The 20,132-nt window shown below is 27.5% G+C and overlaps 1 long non-coding RNA gene across 1 annotated transcript in view; it reads right to left on the reverse strand.

The window, feature by feature from the left end:
- Positions 1 to 17,808, reverse strand: part of LOC129974845 (uncharacterized) — a 42,514-nt gene extending 24,706 nt beyond the window's left edge. The window contains exons 1-2 of the long non-coding RNA XR_008784977.1: positions 17,656 to 17,808; positions 14,786 to 14,854 (exon numbers count right to left, since the gene is read on the reverse strand). This is a non-coding gene — a long non-coding RNA (uncharacterized LOC129974845). The remainder of the gene's footprint in view (positions 1 to 14,785; positions 14,855 to 17,655) is intronic.
- Between the last annotated feature and the right edge of the window lie 2,324 nt (positions 17,809 to 20,132).

A 20,132-nucleotide genomic window follows, 5' to 3' on the forward strand; every position in this document is an offset into this window, starting at 1 on the left:
ATTCCTGATTTCACACATAGAAACAGTTGCAAATCAATCAACAAGATTCACATAATTACTTGTTCTGGATTATAAGGTATACAGTGTTACAATGGTTATATAGTCCAGCGACCAAAACGTATTTCCGATACATAAATCTGTATCTCCTATTGTAAAGGCAACAACTGGGGGAAGGAGCCGGAATAGTATAGAAAATAGCGATCTTGGAGCTGGAAAAATTTTACATCGTAGGCTTTTTTGCCCCTACTCTTTTTTTTTTTTTTTTTTGCATATTTTTATAAGCTTACTTATCGAAGAATTGAAAATTTAGGCAGGAAATGATCATGGTTCATAATAATTTCCATGTATATATCAGGACAAATGACAGTGGTACACTTTCAGCTCACTTTTAATCGGGAACCACAACAAACCGATATTTTTTATCGATCGTTAAGTCCTTGAAAGGTACCCTGGTGCAGTATTTTACAGTACCGGATGTTTTCTTAGAACGACTGGATGACTGCTCAGAAATTACAGGTTATAAATTATTACAGAACAAAACAATATTTCCATTTCAATGAAACATTTGAGAAACAGAAACCATTATGAAGTTGCAAATTTTAAGGAGTACTTTATATATCAAATACAGGAAATTAAAATTTGGAAAAATGCATTGAAAGATATGCTGTTTGATTCTTTAAAAAAATATTTATCCCTAAATATCTGCTCTAAATTATATATCTTTAAAAAAATTTTGAAAGTTATGCTAAATTAACAGTATTTGATATAGAATATTATTTTAGTAAATTATTATCTGAATACTGTTTAATTGTACTAAAAGAAAATGTTCGAATGTCTTCTATCATTTGCACATGAATAGGAATAAGTTTCAGGAACAAACATGAATCACATTTAATTATTACATTGAACATAAATTTGATCACAAAAGTTCATAAAAAATCTGAATATTGATTAAGATTATCAAAGCTTTTTTTTCCAATTCCCAATGGATAGAAAATTTGACAACACGAATATCAAGTTTTTTCTGCAAAACAAGATAAAAATAAACAATTTATCACATTTTATAACAAAAGCTTAAACTAATTGATGCTTTATAAAGCTCATTTAACAGTTTACGTTTTTATAATGGTTTCTATTTTAACAAGATAATACTTCAGAAACTTCACAGAAATGCTAAATACATTGGTGCAAAGAATAAAGTTTAATTTCCTTTCCAAACGTTTTTTTTGGCGTCTCAGTCATTATAACAGCACACATTATTAAATTATTTAACACTTTAACTGCCGTGGGGTTCATTAGTGACCAGTGGTCCAATATAAATTACATTGTAAGAAATGCAGCACGGTAGTCACTGTGTTAATTAACGAACATAAAATTTTATAAACTTAAAGAACATGAAACATTAAAAAAATACAAAAAAGGAACTTTAAAAATAGCATAAAAACATGATTAACTTCATGAACAATTACCAAAATGAAAAAAAAATAAATATTTTTCCTTAAATTTTGTTAATTTTCATATAAACATAGAAGCAATAAAAAACGAAACAAAACATACTCTTTCTGCTAGATACAATGCAGACATATACTGTATACATAGAATAAAATTAAGATGTCAAATGTACCAAATATATTTTTGGCACTGAGCTGTTTTTATTTTCAAAATCCCCAAATGGGGATTTGTCAACTAATGGATTAAAATAATAATAGCTATTTGGTGCAATATATAATAAAGGAGCAAATAATTTTAAGAGAAAAATATAATTTCATTACATAATTACCATTTGAAACAATATAATAAATATTTTATTTCGATAGAAAGTATTTAATAAAAAAAATGAATAACTATTATTTATATCTAAACTGGAAAATTTCATAGAATTACTAATTTTAATCAGTAAAAATTTTACTATAAATCTTTTAACTTTATAAAAAAATTAATAAAAACTTTCGTAATTATCACTTTATGAGCAAACTGGACAACACGTTCAAAAGACAAACGTCTTCTTGGCTGTATTAAATCTTAATATTTTCAGAGTATTATTTATAATTAATTGAATTATAATTAATACTGCATTGAAAATGATAAATAGAAATTAGTAACTTTATTATGATAAATAGCAATCTAATTTTTTAATGTGCTGTAAGAGTATTAATAGATTTCTTATTATGACAATTTCACGAGATAATTGTTTTTGTTTTTAAATTTAAACATTGCTTCAAATAGATACTTACAGACGTTTGAAATTTAGATCTCATATTAGAATTTATCTTTTCTACACAAAATGAAACTCAAACCTCATAGAAGAAATTTCAGAATAACTATATTAGTTTACACTGAACCAAAAGTTAATAATTTTAAATGCGCTTCAAATTTCACCAAATATAAATAATCGAAAAATTTTAGATGATTATGAATTTTGACAATTTTGTTACTTTTATATAGTTAAATCATACCCTTGATAAAAAAAAATCAGCATTCGAAATTATCAAACTATTGGAAAACTTCTAGAAATCGTGAGTATTAAGTAACTGATATTGAATATATTGCATTTTTTTGCTATGATTCTTGACAAAACTGGCCTCAAAATTTGACAAAAATCTACAAAAAAATTATAAAAGAAAGGTGGATTTCTTATCACATCGTTTTGAATTGACGTCACGATAGAAAAAAAATCCTTTTCAGTATCAAATATTCAAGTTCACTGCAAAAACAATTGAAAAAACCCTGGAAATCCTAAATGCGTTAAAAAAAGAATACAAGTACAAATGAAATTTATAAAATGAACACTAGTGCAAAATATTGTTAAAATGCTCTATTTGCTTTTTCGGGTGTAACAGGGTTTTATTAATATTTCGGTTAATCGGAATCTATTTCCTCTCTATGATAAGCAAATTGATAAATTCAGAGAATTAATAAATCTTGCTTATCATTTCATTACTACAAATACTTCCACCGATATCCTAGAAGATTTGAGTGCTTAGTTGATTCAATATTAGTTGCATAAATCTTTAATATCAATAGTACGGATAATCCCCAATAAGATTGTAAGATTTTTGTAAAATACAAGAAGCGTAGAAGTTACGAAATTTGTTTCTAAATAAATTTGTGCATCCAAATTAAGGAAGAATTCTTATTCTTGAATAAATCAATGTTTTAATTTAAACACGCAAAAACCGTTAATATCTGAAATAAATAAATATATCCATTTCAACTCTGTAATCTCCAACTGTCATTTTATTATATATGTATAAAGCGAGAAGAATGCGAACTATATCAAATTTTATAAATAACATATACACCAGCAAGAATATTACCGTGATCATAAAATTGTTCTTTAAATTTCAAAAAATCGATAAAGTTGTCTATCAGTAGCTGCATTTTCGTGAGTAACCCATAAGTATTTGCTATTTATTTTTAAACATTGTTATTAAAGCGATTTCACAGAAGGCAACTGTATCAATTTACTTCAAAGGTAAGCAAATTGATACGAAGAGATTCAGATATATAAATATATTCCTCGATTATATATTAATAATTTTTTTGAAAAAAGATGTTAACATTTTTTAAATATGGAATTATTTTATTTATGCACTAGGAAATGAGGGAAACTATAATTTTTGAATATTTAGATCCATTGGCAAATGGATAGTGTTCCTTGGAGCAGTCTTGCAAATAAATAGTAATGAATTTTGTACAATCCACTAAAAATTAATATATATTTCATCGCTCGTAAATGTAATAAATATTTCTAATAAGTTCGAAAGAAAATATGTGTCGGTAATCACGAAATGTACTGCTCTTCCTTAGTTAGATTAAAATATAATGCATTTAAGAATTAAGTAAAAAAGAATCCATAACACTTTAAAGCAAATACAGATGCAGACAGTATTTATTACAAGTATCAGACTTTTACTTTATCAGGAGTTTCATATTGCAATCAGACTTTACTTTCTGGTAGGGTTATTCAGAATTTTTAGAGGAAACTTATGAATAAATGCCACACCGAAGTTCTTGAGGAAATGCCAGTCATTCAGATAAATAATCATTTGAATGACTAGTGATTTTAAATAATGTTTGCGCTTTTATTTCCTTTTACAAATATGTTTGAATTTCGGGAAAATTATTACAGTTTTTCGGAGAATTACTAAACTTTTACAGCAGTTGTCTTGATGAGGCGAGAGATTTTTTTATAACATATAAAAAGCAACAGATTATCTTAATATCCAGTTTTAGAACACAAATTCTATTTGGAAAAGGATCCAGTAATTCTTACTGTGGGCAGACGACAAGGACGACTCCTAGACCAATAACACCTGATCAATAAAAGTACACATGATCCTGCATATAGATTTTATTTTCATTAGCTGGGATTCGAATTTCCAATCGGGAACTTCTTTGCCATGTATCAGAAGAATAGAAATTTTATACTGAACTTTTCTGCTATATTCGATTATAAGTCAGTTAATTTTTTATAAAAGAGTTCAAGACTTCTGTCACTTCATTAATATTTTTGCATCGTAATACTTTCGCTTGTTTACAGATAAAATTAGAAACATTTAATTTGCAGTTTTTCCTCTAAGGTTTCTTTCCAGGTAAATTTTCAAAAGTACTATTTGCATACCTTATTAAATAATAATGCGAGTATTCATTTATTATTTTATTAACGGGATCGTATTTGAAGTTCATGAAATTTTAGACTAGAATTGTGTCTTCAATAATGTATTCGCATTAAAATTAACCATAATTTGTTCTTAAATTCATAATTTATTAGAGATATCATTAACAGAAAATATTCGAATTTGCTGGGCATTCAATCTTCATGGGATTTCGAGCTAACTATTTACTTTTCTATTAGTTCTAGAACTGTTTGTACATTTGTCTATTGGCTATAATAGGCATTTCGAAAGCTTATGAAAATATCCTATAAAATGTTCTATTAATATTCGGTTTTTCTACGGCGATATACAGGCGATTTTTCTTTTTATTCCATCAGCAAAAACTAAGTATTGTAAAGCTAGAAAAATCAGAGACCGAGTCAAAAAATTCTCAAGAAATATAAGTAAATAAAATATTTATCATTATACCTTGAAATGCTTTTTCCTAACTAATTATTTATTCAAACATCCTCAACTGTATGATTTTGCAAGATTTTGTCCAATTTAATAAAAATATAAAGTCGCATAAATTCATATGAAAAAAAGTAAGGAATGCTGGGAAAAGAATTTTAAGAACGAAATTCAGACGTATTTAATAAAAAATTATATATTAATAGCTTAATTTCAATTAATGAAAAAAATGAGAATTAAAGGTTATAAACACAAAAAGTGACAAGACGAAAATGTCAGAAAATCAATAAATTTAGTTTTTGTATATATCTGACACTAATAATATTTATATTTTTAACTCTTATTCATCGAGAAACTTTTGTTACCTTATATAATATATATAATATCACCATAATTACCCAATAAAAGTTACAAAGAGAACGTAAATGTCTTTCACATGCTCTTTTGAATTTAGAGGTCTACCAGGTATTTTTTTACGATTAACACATTAAAAAGCAATGCTCATTTGATATACAAAATTTATTTTTTTGTGCTAGCATGCAACAGTCCTAAATCTGAGTAATGAAGATAAATAAAACACCAGACAATTAGTAAAATATAATTTAAAACTGCTTAAAAGCAGAATATGATGTCTCAAGGAATGTCAGGATTTGCGATTTAATCAATCATTTAAAATATTTCAAATTTAGAGTTTCGATTTATGTTTCACAGTTCTTTTGTTTTTTGCAGTTCATTTAGTTGCACAACCATATATTAATATTTTTCTGAACTTGCGGCAAATCATTCGTAATATTTATTTGATCTCCAACTTTTTAAAGGCAAGTTTAAATATTTTTAAATATAGATATTCAAATTTTTGAACTAATTGAACGTTTTATTTTAAAATTCATCTAGCAAAATGCATTAAATTATTATTATAAATTAAATTTAAAATTAGAATATTGGAGCTTAATCTGAAAACAGAGTGGAAAAGGCAGATATGCTCATAAAGATCTCTAGCATAGGGATTTAAAAAAAAAAAAAACTGAAATGCAATATGTGCTTTATAAAGTAACACCTGCGCTGTATATACTTCACAGCATGGCAACATCGAATGATGAATAATATTTAAGTTGGGAGCAGGTAAAATTAATGTCGCCACAAAAATCAGAAAAAAAAATTACTCTTGAAAGACAGAAAATTCTACTATGGTCTATAAAAAATATTCTAAAATTAGTTTGATAAGAAATTAACTCTGCAACAGAATTTTACAAATTTAGCAATAAATCATATGTAATCTAAGTATTTTTTAAAGGATGGACAATTTTAGTTAAATTGTTTGGTTGATAAAAAATACACAATTCTCACCATTTTCACATTTGCTTCCAGTTTTGGATTTTCTTTTTGGCAGAATAAATCTTTCCCTGTTCAAGAGCATTCATTTCCCAATACTTTCAAATGTATATACTTTTATTTTTATCTCTACAAATTTTGAAAATGAAAAGAGGAAACAATGAATGGATAAATATTCAAAACTGAATCATCTAGACCATTGCATTGACCAAGACCAGTTCTCGTCTAAAGACCAACTGACATGTAATCGTACAGAATAAATACAACTACTTCCGAGCTCAGGATGACAGCAAATAAGAATCGACAGTTAATACAAAAAAATTAAATTGCATTAGAAAGAAAATTTCTAACAGCGAAAGGTGATTGAAAGATTATCATGTAACATCACGAAGTTGTAATCTCAAAAGATTCAAAACTCACCGATTCGGTCAATATCTGACCTTTCAAAGGAACAAAAAAAAAAAAAGAGCTCACAGCCTCATAACTCCTTTTCACAAACACCAAATAAAAAGTATTTCACAAGCTTTCCAAAAGTCCAAAATGATTCAATATTCAAATTTCAATCTAGATAATGGTTGGAGTGCTGGCCTTAGATTAATCCAATAAGATCAATTTTTTGGAAATAAAACAATGCAATTTTTTTTATTTGATCTTATTATGTATCAACAATTCGGTAAAGCAGAAAAAAAATGTATGGCTCTAAATTTTCATTTCGCATGTATTTACATTATTCAAGCTGGAAAAATTCAACTAACATTGAGCAATATTAATGTAAGGATAAGTTAAAAACATATTTGTTAATATCTTTGAATTTAAGACACCAAAATATCAAACAAAACCAAAACAGCTTTAACATATATAAAGTAAAAACCAATTTACAATCACATATCAAACTGTTTCGCTTAGTCGAACGAAGAATATGTTTTCAATTATTAGCAGGAGCAAAAACAATGTAGCTGTAGAAATTATATTTTAGAAGTGCATTGCAGATTTAAGTCATCGAAACGAGATACAATTTTGTTTTAAGTTTAAATTTTGAATTCCAGATAAACACGCTAAGTCACACAATTAAATAGTTACCTATAAAATATACAGAGATGCGCAAAGATGAAAAAATTTCAACATTTGCATTTTGATTGAAAAAATTTGTCACGCTTATCACTTTTTCCCAACAATTTCACCCCATCTCTCAGCAATTTGACTTGTTTGCTATGCTATGCTATAATGTCAAATGGATAGTTTTTATATGCAGTTGAAACAAATAGGAAATTCCACTGTTTTAAACCAGAATTTTGATACAATTTTAAAAGAGTTTTGGAAACAAAACTATCAAATATACTAGTGAAATTCTTTCTAAATAATATAATATAAAATTTCAATATAACATAAGGATCATACCTCTTCAGTTCTACTTAGCAGCTGCAGTGCAGTTAAATAAACAGCTGCAGTTCACCTTTATAGCCATACCGAACACATTCCACAGTTTGCAAGTCAATATGCATTCTTTCACAATTTTCAACTCTTATATTGGCCATTGAGCAGATTTTGAAGTAGTTGTTTAGGTTGATTTTTTTTTTTTCGTTTACGAGATAAAAAAAGAAAGATTTAAATTCCTTTCATTACTTTGGATTATTTTAAAATTATTTTTTAAATATATCAATAAAAAAACTGTTTAAATGACTGCTTGCTTTTTCCGATAGTTTTTTTTTTTTAATCCAAGTTGGTGCTCCACAGTTTTTTCTACGAAATTTAATTTTATTCCATTATTATTTTCATGTTCTTTACATAATTCAGAAAAAAAAAATTATTCAAATCACTGTTTTAAATTAAGTCGGGAGTTAAGGTTAATAATTCTGGCATAAGATTTCTAAAAATACATTTATTTCGTGTCGAATGTTTTCATAATCGTTCTGTTAAAACTTTTCTAAAAGACAAAAACATTAGAACCACAATAATATTAACCTATGTTGCATACATCATTCCATCTAGAATGAAATATTTAAAAAAATTGCAGATCTGCATCGAAAGTTTAAGCTTTATATCTATTCGTTTAATAATTCCCTTTCAAAAATAGAGAGGATTTGTTGAGGCATATTTTACTTATTCGATATTTATTCTGTACAACTTATTATCTTTTTTTTTCTCATATTATAGCATCATTGCACTGTAAGCACTTGTTATTTATAAAGCAGATACATTCAATTCAGTATTTAATTTCTACACTTGTCCTCAAAGATAGGACAAAAGTAATTCAAATTAAATTTATTCAAATTCAAGAAAACTTTCAAACGAAATAAAATTTTTATTAAATTCTTTCCGAATTATTAAATGGGAACATTATTAATTCGGAATAAATAATGTTCCCCTATTTTTTCCTTTATTTATCCAAAAACAAAAACTTGAGAAAGGAGATCGAATGACACGCATGAATCTCAAATAATCCACCTTAAATTAAGTTTCAGAAAAAAAATATCTTTCTACCTCCAAATTTCAGTTCAGTAAAACACCGTTCATACGTCTTTAATAGACTGACTTAATCAGAAGTATTATTCAAATGGCGCAAGTAAAATTTCAATAAATAATTGATTTTTTTTATTATTACGAATTTAATGCTTTTCTTATTATTACCAATTTAATGCAAATTCAATCAAAGTAAAAAATTTTTAAACTTACTATATTACAGCATAATTTATTATTGAAAATAATTGAGTTCTCAAATTAAATAATTATAAAATTAAAAAGAATCCCAGTTTTATAAGTATATCTGAGCACTAGTCATTTCTTAATTTTTATGATCCATATAACTCAAAGCAAGAGTTTAATTGATGCGTTTTAATCCTCATCCGACAGATTGACTGCATATTATGAATAGTATTACGAAATGAATTAATTTCATTCAATATTTTTTCACTCGTGTTTTCACATAACCTGGAAATTTTTCAGATGGTCGTTGCGATTACTAAGGAAGATGGAACAACATCAACTTTTTCATCGCTTTAATTAGTATTAAATATTATCTTTGTTGACTGAAGAAACTATTTTTCTCCAGGTTCTCCAAAACGATTTTTTTTCCAAATGACTGAAGCAAAAAATTTGCATTAGAAAAAAGGGAAAAAACAATTTAGTTATTAAAAGGGATTTTGTAAAACTATAGAAATTCTCATGCAAGTCAAAAGTCCCCACTATTCCAGTTTCCTCATTTTTATATCTTTTCCTCACCACTGAAAAAAATCAATTCGGAAGCAGGAACAGCACATAAAACATTTCAGAGGAGACGAGATAAATTTTAAGTACGCATTGCACTTCAGGTTCTTCCCTGTTTCAGCTGGCTTCATAACATTATCATGCGACATATTAATTCTGGTGTTGTTTCTGTTTGAAAATCTGATTCAAGCACTAAAACAAAATACAGAAACTACAGTCTTGGCAGATGGTGAATTTTAACATTCTGTAGAATGTGGAAAATAAACAAGTTAAACAGCATTTCCAGGGTCAAATATGAATTAACTGCAGATAATTGACCATTTAGAGCAAGTATCCAGTTTTAAAAGTTTGACTCAGCATTTAATAAATAACAGGCAAATATGACATTGATATTAGCATGAAATGTTTATTAGCAACAAAATTAAACTAATGCTTATTGGCATCTATCAATTCAAGGGCATACTGTACATTAATAAATCATATATAGGTATGAATGTTAAATTAAATTATTCAAATTCATAAGCTGGTAAGATATGTGTATTAAAGTGTGAAATGCATACTTGAAATCACATCAATCGCATAAAATAAACATTTTTTTCTTTCTCAACGCTAATTTTCTATATGAAAATCTCGCCATAATTTCCTTACACGTTGCAAAAGAATAAAGTTCTAGCATGTACATATTAAAATAAAACCATATACTCAAGGATCACACAATTTCATGAAGTTCTGGTTTAGTTCTTTAACTCTTGCAACAGTGGCGGATATACGATTAGGAATCTGCATAGAAAGATTCGTTACTGTCCGGATTCAAACTTGAAACTCAAAGCTGTTTTACACATGAGGCCCCATTCAATCGCTTTTACGACTCGGTAGCTGCGTAGCTGATGCTACTGGCTAAGACGAAATACAGATATCCCGGATTAAAATTTGATAAGGCCCTAAGTAATTTTAGAATTGAGGCTGCCTTTCGAAGGACTTACGACTAGACAACTATGGAGGATTGCTGGTTGAGTGACAGGGAGGTATAGGCAGGCCAGATTTAAACTATGGTGGGGAGGGGAGAATACGATACAAAAGAACCTCATTTGACATAGGCAGATCAGTAAATTGATCACTAGTTGCCAAAGAAATTCATGTAAAGTGTAAATTCTGTGAATTATAAAATATTAGGGCTACAATGCGGAATGTACGGCATATGTAATTATTAAAATTGAATAAATTTAAGCATAACCACTTGCTTATAAATATTTAGTGGCTGTGGGGTATTTTGCTTGTAGATCCAATAAATTATTATGAACCGACAGCATTTAGGTCCGCATTATTCATTTTGGAAATAAATAAACCATACTATATTTTTTTCAATAAAATATCTGGCATCTTTATAACATCTCTAAAATATTAATATGTTAATTGGGTATGACGAAAAATTTCGCCATACACGAGTTTCTACTACAATGAGCATAGCAAAATTTTTCGACTTGGAAATTTGATTTAATATTTTTAACGTTCTAGTGACTCCATTGTGAAACGAGTTGAACAAATCTTTATTCCCCAGTTAACAGGTTGAAAAAAGTATCAAAGAAATAAAGACTGATATTTAACTGAGATATAAAACGGGAAAAATTACTTCAGCTGCTGAGATCGGAAAAAATTAATAAAAATATATATATTTCCGTGAAAATAATGAAATGAAAATATTAACAAAGCGATTTAGTCAAACTGCTGAAATCCGCAATTAAATATATTAATTTTTATGAGATGAACCTTATGTTTATTGCACGGGGCCACTAAATGTTTCCTAAATCCACCACTGATTCTGAATTGTGCTTATTAAGTGTCTATTTATCGGCAAAGGAAGTTTTTTTTTTTGTTTTAAAGTTTAAGTAATTTAAATAAAACCGCCTCTCATTATATCTATTTCACCATTCTTTGCCAAGACTGTAGTGAAAAAATATATCACCCAATTCCCTGTAGATGTACGCAATAAAAAAAAATCCATCACATTTATTTGACAAGCGAAGATGCAGGAGCACAAATTGTGGTTTGCCGAACACAGTGGGATTTGTTCCCGGTCATTAGGCATGTCGTGTCGAGTGAATCCTTCGAAACGCTCGAAGAACGACAGTGACGAGGCGGAGTCAGAAGTCGAATCGAGACGTGAATCAGAGGGGTGGAACTCCGTCAACATTGAACATGCACAGTTACGTAATTACATTAAAACATTCACGAATGCATAAATTCATATTTATAAATACGATTTCATTATAAAAACATGCAAATCTAATTTAAAACAGAACCTTTGTATTCTGAAAGCAATTTCATTTTGGCTTTTAATTCTTGCAAAAAAGCGCGAAGAAAATCACATTTAAATTATCATATTTTAAACAGATTGTTTACACTGATTATATAACATAACGATCGTTCGTTCATTCTTTTAAAAGAAAAAGACAATCAAATAAAATATAGATTTTTCAAATTGATTTTTTTTAAAAAGGAAAATTAAAATTTACATTAATCAGAAATTTAAAAAATTAATGTAGCGAATGATGGTGGTGATCTAAAATACAGCAACATTTCATTGGCAATATGCGCAGTTACGAATTAAAGAAATGTCTGAACTTGTTACTTTTGGCCGAGGATGCATTCACGAACTATGTGATTTCTTCCTCCAGAACTTTGTGCGGAATTCCGCCGTGATTGAAGTTTATTAAAAATATTTTAATGAAGTTAATTTCAATTGCTAAACAATTAAATAGTCAAGGATTAGGCGGCATTTTGAATTTTGAAGTAGCAGAATTATTTTCAAAGTTAAAGAAATAAACTCCAAGAAATATCAAAAATGCCAATAAAATAATTGTCTGAAACTGTGAGTGAGAAATTTAAATTTGATATTTAAGAAGAAATTTAATAAATATAGGTCGAAAACACTACGTTGCTAAAAGTCCAAAAAAGTTCAATTCTGGGTACATGAATGCTGAAATGGCCAAAAAAAGTCGATAGTCAAATACTTCTGATGTTTTCTAATTAGTAAATAAAAAAGAATATGAATTTGAAAATTTTTAATTAATCTTTAATTTGCCATTTTGGTGACTGTTTATATTTTCCCTTACATGCAGTAAAACGATGACTGCATATAGAAATTTTAAAAAGTTATGGAAAGATTAAGAAGTTTGATTTCTTAATATCCTTCCCCTTCGCATAAAATGACGCGTTTGACTCGTGCATCGAATTACTAATTTTCTTATTTTAAATCAACAATTAATTGAAAGTGAAGTATTTTAAAATACAAAAATCACTTAGAAATAACTCCAAATGTCATTTTATTATTGCAATTCCTATAAAAATGTACGATCTAAATAGGATGTGCTATTTAATTAGAGAGTAAAATAAAATCGAAAGTCAAAGGTTTCAATGCCTAATTAAACATTTAAGCATTTTAAACTTACCAAAAGTAATAATTTTAAAAATTAAGAATATTTTTAATTGGCGTTACAGTTTTATAAAGCACTGGTGGCAAGGCAAATATTCCGTATTAATCGATTTGATTCCCGAGTTCTTTTTATTAGATGAGGAATATGAGCATATTTATTTGCAAAACCAGAAAGAATAAATATAAGAGCATAAAGGTTTTTGTTTCTAGCTCTACTTCTGATTTATAGCATTTAATATCTAATTTTAGTAATCAGACACAGCAAGCAAGATCCTCCATTGTTGGAAAGTAAACATTTTAAAAAAAATTATTTTATGAATACAAATGAATGAACTGTAATTGTATTGCTAGTAAGTACCATGAATGAAAAAGGCAAGATTAGAAGCCATTGTGAAAAAGGAGCTTCAAAATGCAGAAGTTTAAAAAAACAAGAAGTATGATGCATGCTAGAATACTTACCAAAAAACTGAATCAAAACGCTTAACATTAACAAAATACTTACTTTAAATATTCCTCAATTCTTTTATTTTTAAAAATTATCCGAACACTATTCAATGCAGGAAAGTACATTTGTCCTCATTTATTATAATAGGGCGAAATAGTGAATTAATCATATGCGATACGAATAATTCAATAGATGAACCACTGAAAATTGCTTACAAGTGAAAATCACCCAGAAGAATTTTTGAAAAAAATACAGCAGTAAATTCTTTTCATTTAAAATAACATCATGGTCATTACTTCAAACTGTTTCAAATAATTTAACCAGTTAATTGTTTCGAGTTCTTCGGAAAATGAGTATCTTAATTGTCATAAGTATATATATTATAAAAATATAATAAATAATTAGTTACAAATATAATGATTAGACTATTATTATATAAATATGATATTTATATAATAGTTTAATTAACCACTGAAAATACTCGCCATAACTAAAAATATACTTATCCCATGACGAGTATATTCATCAAAAACTAATATCTAGTTAATTATTTTCATTGTTCCTACAAATGTGAAAAAATGTCCGTAATTAATAAGAAATTAATTAATATTTTATTTCCGGTATAGTGTAAAGCAATGTAAAGATTTGATTTTTCTGATTCTCTGGTTCATTTCAAATTTTGAGAATGAGTCAAACGATTAGCACGATTAGCATTAATAAATATTACAAATCAAATTTTTCTTTATTGAAGCCATTACAGTTTCTAACTATTATAAATTAGCAGCAAACTCAGCACAGAAAATCAATTGTGCTTTCAATACACAATTTGTTTATACATTAACTTTAAGAGATTAAGAAAAATATGCAAAACTATTGTAGGTAAGTATAAATTAATATTTTATAGGAGTGCCAATTGAAATTCTTAGTTCAATACATAGTTTTTCATATCTTCTAGAAGAAATTAAAAATTATTTCTTCTAGAAAAGATTATGAATTTCAAGATATATTATTTTTTATTAATGTGATATATTTATTACAGCTTAGAGCTATATTTCAAGAAGAGTTTAAATTTTACATCTACTTAAAGGTCAAATGTATTCCAAATAAATTTAACTTATCGCTTAACATTTGGTGAAATCGAAACCGAATCACTTGATGCCTTAGACCAAAAACATTTTAAGCATTGCTATATTAAAAATCTTATAATACACACATTTTAATAAAATACTTTCTGTCCAAATTAAAACTATCAAAATCTCTCCAATCAATAAATGAAATTGCCAGTAAAGCCTTTTGACTCACCCATGGGCCACTTGTAATAATTAAAGACGGCTTACAATAGACATCAAATACGGTTTTCTCTAATCCGATCTGAAACAAATGTATTTTAATTTAGATTCAGTTAAGTTAAATGCAATATTCAATAAGAACATGCCCATTTACCTGTTTTTATTAGTGCACTAAAAAAAAATCAAAAATTCGAATGCCAAAATAATAAGCAAACTAAGTGAGGCATTGAAATTAATGTTATATTTTATATAACAATAAACATCAAAATTTAAAATTAGTTCGTTTTCAATATTCTATTAAAATTTCAAACTAATGTTACTTTATATTGTACAGGCTTATGACAGTGATATTTTTCTACTTTTTGTTTTACTCATAAATAGCGCATTTTTATTTTTAATGCTAGACTGATTCATTGCTTTAAATATCATGGTATCAAGATCACAACAATAAAAATTAATCTATCAGCCGAAAATTCTTGAAAATATGAAAATGATACAATTTCTATCAAGAATATACACAAACATAGAAAATTTCAGTATTAGAGTCCATTAGGAATAGAGCAAATATCCGATTACAAAATATCATTTTACAGAAAATTAAGAAAAAGTTATATAAAATCATTTGAAATAATTTTTAATAAGTATTACAGAATATTTTTCAATGTGAATTTTTGCATAAAATATATTGAAGAAACACCAATGAGGCGAAACTATGTAAATTTAAAGTCAACATTTTTTTTAAAAAATAAAAAGACAAACTATGGATTTTTTGGCTCAAAAAAACTATAGAGCAAAAAAAAAAAAAAAAAAAAAAAAATCCACACCTTTTTGATAATATATTTTAATTTCCGAACCAAAAAAAAAATGTAACTGTATTCTGATACAATCTTTATACACCAGGAATTCGATTGATAAACATCATGAAATTCTCAATTCCTTTGCATTATACACACTTAAAACAAGTGTAAAATCTTAAAATAGGCTTGTTGCCGATTTAGTCATACTGGAACTACAAAATAAATTGAGAAATTTCAATACCAACATTGCGGAAAAAATTTTATTTGGTTTGGTTTTAAGATTGTAATAAAATTGTGATTTGTTTTTTGTAATAAAATTAATTGTTTCAAGATTGTAAGAAGATTCTAAGAAAATTTATGATCGGGGACAATAGCATATTGAAGCATACTTTTATGGGAATATAAAAATTGAGAGTAGCAATAAAATTCAAATTTTTTTTATAAGAAAAACTGTTCAGAAATTAAATTTCACAATAAAAATATTGGTAAACGTGAATTTTAGTGTGTCCCTTGCTGAGCCAACAATGCCAAGTCGCCAATAAAGATGGCGGACCAAAATATATTTCCGTGGAACAGTTACAGTACCATTTCCCACCATATAATTAGGACTTTTTACTGATAAGTATTGTTTTTTTCCCCCAGACTGCCGGGTACCTTCGGCATCTGTAGAAGGCACTGGGCAGAATTTTTTAACTTAAAGAAAAACATCCTACGGCTTCGCTAGCAGCGGGAGCGGGAATCTAGTAGTTTAGCTAGCACATTGAACATAAAGACTGTGTGAATAACAGAAACAGTACATAACCAAAAGAAAAGAAATAACGGAGAAAGAAGCAATCGGAACATTCTCCATACAAAATTTCAATCAAACATCATTTTCCCCAACTTTATCAACTCGTCAAATTTATATTATATATATATATATAGGGAACCAACCGTTAGAACACCAAACGAATTACGAGAACTGCTAAGAATTCCATTGCAGCTGTCTTTTAAAGTGAGAATGCAGACGATGTTTTAAGGCGTATACTGACAATTAAAAATTACAAAAGAATAAATATTTTCTGTTCTTATTCACATTAAAAAAAAAGAAAATAACTTTTAATAATTTTAACTTTCTTTATTTAATAAGCTTTTAATTATAATAAAGAACAAAATTACAATTTTTAATCGATATTTTTTTAGTATTTTTAATTTAACATTTTTTATAATATATTTATATTTCATGTACAACTCAACCATTGCAAATAGTAGTAAAGAAAACAGCATTAGGGTTGCTACAAGAGCGTTCCGATTGGTTTCTATATTGGCGACAAACTCAGGGGCAAACTATTCTTCACTTTATCCCAAAATAAGCATCTGTTTACGATGTAAATATATTAAAAGCTGTCGAAATTATTGATATTAAGGATGAAAATAAAAGATGTCAAAATCATCTCCAAGAATCGCCAATCCTTCACCGTTAATTAATACTTTATTATAATGATTTGAAGCATTGAAAATCTTCATTATATGTAGAAGTGGCTTCGAAAATTCTGATCCAAGAAAATTAAGGCCAGGATTTATAATGAAAATCCCATCTTTACAAACATAAAACAAATCAATTTAAATAAAAAGTGATAACATGAGTCAAATTAATCTGACCAAAGAAAATTTTATTAACATCATTAAAATTCGAAATCGCGGTTTTATATAATGTAAGAACCTACAAAACATGAAAATAGTTCGAACTGAGAAAATGAACACATTTATGCTAGATTATCAGATAAAAATAAGGTATTTACGGCAGAACATAATCAGCAGTCCAAAATTTATTATTAACACATTCATTGAGACAAACGAATTAGAAAGAAGTTTTTAAAAAAGGAAGACAGTAAATATAATCGCTTTAGAAATTTATACAAGAAAAAGAAAAGTAAACTTATCCGACAGATATTTATTATATAATATAATCAAACTTACATAAAGTCGTAACGTCGTTAGAAAATGTAAATTCAGCATTCAGTAAATATTCATTGGATATCGATATCCCTTTGACGGAACACGTTAATCATATTCAAAAATAAAATATTGCAACAAAAAAACTTACCGAATTTCCGTAGTTTAAGATAAATTATCGATGGAAAGCATGGATGGAATCAAAATTGCTGAGCAGAATACTGATACTAGATTTTTCTTCCTCAACGTTGACATCCAACTACGAACTAAAGGGAAAACAGAGTTTCAACCAACGGCAGAAACGAATGCGCGCGCAGATGAATTATCGTATTTGAAGTCGAGTTTCTAGAGAGTTCAGGAAAAATTAAGCAGGTGCATTGGAAAATGTTAGTAAGATTTCCCATGGAGACTTACCATTTCTCTTCTTTACTATTATTTTTTTCATACCAAATGTTTATTACTCAGCATCTACTTGAATAGAATACGAAGGAAAATTGTTTTAAATATTGAATATTGTTTATTTTAAACATAACACAACGGATTTTTTTTCTTTTTGCTTTTAATTTTTTAAATTAATCTAGCAGAAATTAAAAATATTTCAGCATTTGTTTATGGCTTCACTACATAAATATTACAAAATGTTTCGAATCCTCTCCTTTTTTTCTTATTGTTGTTAAATCATCCATTTAAAAAGAGGAATTTTATATACTTAATCATTAACTTTCTTTAAAGAATGCTTTTCAATTTTTCATGTACATAAAATAGTAACAATTCTCTAAATAATGATTCTTTTCCATGCATTATATTTTGACAAGTCTCAAACTATTCTTTGCATCATTTGTCTAGCTTAGGCGAGACAATGCCTTTTTTACTCAATAGCAGATGTAAACCTTTTTTGACCAACAGTAATGCACGTTATGAGTTCTCTCTTTTAATAAACGACTAGATTTCACTTCACATTCTGAGCTTAATCAACAAATTTAATTATTTATTTTAGATTACGATTATTTTTTTATTTTAGAAACTTTATGAAATGCATATTTAACTATCTACTATTTATTTATTATGACTCATACCTGTGCAGCATCCACGCGTGTACACAATATTATTTACGATGCAACTGAGGTATGTAAAAATTTATCTGCCATAATTCATGTCTAAGATTCGAGCCACTGTCTAATAAGATGCTTACTTCTTTGCTACCTCGTAATTGTAATAGGGAAGAGAATATGTAATTAAATAGTAGGTGTGAGTCCCAGACTGATAGAATCTGAATGTGAGATTTATAATATCTGTAGTTCTCTATTTTTCCAAACAACAAAAATTTATCTAGGGTTTTAGAGATAGTTCACTTTTAGCCATACTAAAATTTTGATAGTTATTTCATTTTTCTACTTGATTAATGTAAATGTGTTTTGACTTTATCTATATTTAACATGCGTGATAATCATAACCCTCCAGTTTTTAAGCCAAGAACCTAGTAATATCATCCATTTCGTAGCACGATGCAAAGATTCATTAATCCATAATTAATTGATAATTCTACCTTAAAATTGCTTGCCATGTATAACAAGCAGTTGCATCGCTTTTCTTATATAATTTCTATACGAAAATAAAATATTCAATGATATATTACTTCTTAAGTTCAAAAGATTTAATGCATTATTTATTCTTCATTACAAACCAAAATCTGGCTCATTAGTAATCAAATCCATGGAAAGTAGACTGAAAATCCCTACGGAGAAAAGTTGAAAGCAGGAACAATACTCATTGGCTGTGAATCCTTTTATTAAGGAAAATGTCTCGTTCTTGAGGAAAAGGCCCGAAATACTCAAACCTATAAAACATCTATCCTCCTAATGAGATGCCACATCTTTTTTTGGAAATTTATTGTTATTCAGTTCTAAAAGATCATCATTAATTAAAGTTAAGATGTTTTAAATCCGATAATAAGTTTATGTGATATACGTATACCAACTTTGATTAGAAAAATATCAAAAATTGTTATTCGATGCACTTTTTTGGCACTTCATTATAAGTAAAATAATTAAGGATACGAAAAATATTTAAATAAAAGACCTTGACAATTTGAAATCAATTGAAATTCGGATATAGGATTAGTTACTTTAGCAATATTCAACGAAGTCATGTTAACATATTTCAGCATGTTTACTCTTTTTCAACTGACAATTTTCATCTTAATTTTTCTTTTAATATTGCATTCTTTGTGTATGATATTGTCTGGCAATTGTTTGGTTTAATTTTGTTTGTTCCTATGTTAAATCAAATTTAAATATTGTTTCTGATCTAAATAAACATTATTTTAGATTGAAACTCGTAACTTTCAGACTTGATGAAATAATGTCGCCAGCAGCTGATTCCAGAGTTCAAATTTCCATACCTTATCAATTTTCAGACGTATAATCTGAAATAATAAATTTAATATGCACCAGTCCAAAATATATAACGCATTTAAATGAAATAAGTTCTTCAGAATTCTTTGTTTCTATCCCGAAACCCAGACATCATCACTAAAAACATAAAGAATGTCATTTTTTTCTTTTATTTATTTCAACTCGTATAGGAGGAATGATAAATCATCTTTCCCTCCACGAATATACGAAATCT

Source organism: Argiope bruennichi, chromosome 7, assembly GCF_947563725.1.
Source record: "Argiope bruennichi chromosome 7, qqArgBrue1.1, whole genome shotgun sequence".
Classification (NCBI taxonomy): domain Eukaryota; kingdom Metazoa; phylum Arthropoda; class Arachnida; order Araneae; family Araneidae; genus Argiope; species Argiope bruennichi.